General features: G+C 27.3%; 1 long non-coding RNA gene across 1 annotated transcript in view; it reads right to left on the bottom strand.

The window, feature by feature from the left end:
* Positions 1 to 1,072, bottom strand: part of LOC106477132 — a 5,143-nt gene extending 4,071 nt beyond the window's left edge. The window contains exon 1 of the long non-coding RNA XR_002609366.1: positions 985 to 1,072. This is a non-coding gene — a long non-coding RNA (uncharacterized LOC106477132). The remainder of the gene's footprint in view (positions 1 to 984) is intronic.
* Between the last annotated feature and the right edge of the window lie 572 nt (positions 1,073 to 1,644).

Consider the following 1,644-nt stretch of genomic DNA (forward strand, 5'->3'; position numbering starts at 1 on the left):
TTAATTTTATTAAGTTGTTCACAAATTAATTTTATTAAGTTGTTCACAAATTAATTTTATTAAGTTGTTCACAAATTAATTTTATTAAGTTGTTCACAAATTAATTTTATTAAGTTGTTCACAAATTAATTTTATTAAATTGTTAGAAATTAATTTTATATTAGGAAGAGATAAATACAAATTTTAAAAAACGTTCCTGTTGTGTTTGGTGTAAGAGGAATAACTTAAGTTTATGAAATTCTGATAGTGATTACAATTAAAATTTTAGATTAATTATTATTATATTTTATCAAACATGTGATCTACCTAGTGTTGACTTCATTCTGAAAGCTAGATTGTAGTATTATAAATATTTTAATATAATACGTTTAGTTTTATAATAATTACTATATGTTTATTAAGAGTTATGGATTTTAGGTAGAGATGTTAATTTTTTTGTAGAATTTTTAGATTTCTATTAATTGGAAGAATGATTTGTAGAATTCCGATGTTTTGAAGAATTTATAGTCCTTTAATAAGCACCCCTCCCCCTGGGGATCATCTGTAAATTTACGGGCTTATAAAGCAAAAGAAAACTTTATGTATAAATTGTCGAAATTATACTTATATTAAAAAAATACTAATTTTTATTTAATGTAGTAAAAGACCTAATAATTTGATGACTAGTAATAAACTATTGAAAAGATCCGATACTTAAAGTAATGTATGATAATGTCTAAAGTATTCTTAAAAGGATCACAGAAATTTAACAAACCACTAAAATAACTTACAAGTACCTCAGCCGAGTTAACTTTTTTTGTCCTAACTCATTATTTAAGTTCTTTGAACACAAAGTTGGAAGAAAATGTTTATTAATAACTAATAATCAGCCAATATCTTAGCCCTACTTCTTATTGCTTAAAAATATATAGACAAGATGAAACATCTACCTACTTCCAACTAAACATAGTATTGTGTATTAAATTCAAATCTGTGTAAACATACCTGTGTTATCCAGCTAGCTGTTGTTAAAATGTGGTTCCTTTCATCCTGACCAAAAAAAACATATTACAACATTACTGACTGTTTTCTCTATTCCTCGTTGATTTCATTTTTAGACTACTATTGTCCACCTATCTCTATTTTAACACTAAACCGTTTTTTAGTAAACTAAGTTTTGTAAAGGGCCTCATTCTTTCAAAAGTAGAAACAATGTGAAGAATTACAAACTAGATTTTACAGAAGCACGTGCTCCTAGACTTGTTATGGTAGAAACAATGTGTGAAAAATGACTAAACTAGATTTTACAGAAGCACGTGTTCCTAGACTTATTAATGGTAGAAACAATGTGAAAAATGACTAAACTAGATTTTACAGGAGCACGTGCTCCTAGACTTGTTATGGTAGAAACAATGTGAAAAATGACTAAACTAGATTTTACAGAAGCACGTGTTCCTAGACTTATTAATGGTAGAAACAATGTGAAAAATGACGAAACTAGATTTTACAGAAGCACGTGTTCCTAGACTTGTCAATGGTAGAAACAATGTGAAAAATGACTAAACTAGATTTTACAGAAGCACGTGTTCCTAGACTTGTCAATGGTAGAAACAATATGAAAAATGACTAAACTTAGGACTAAAATGTATGCTGTGAACAGTGGAT

The sequence above is a fragment of the Limulus polyphemus genome, unplaced genomic scaffold (genome assembly GCF_000517525.1).
Source record: "Limulus polyphemus unplaced genomic scaffold, Limulus_polyphemus-2.1.2 Scaffold12952, whole genome shotgun sequence".
Taxonomy (NCBI): domain Eukaryota; kingdom Metazoa; phylum Arthropoda; class Merostomata; order Xiphosura; family Limulidae; genus Limulus; species Limulus polyphemus.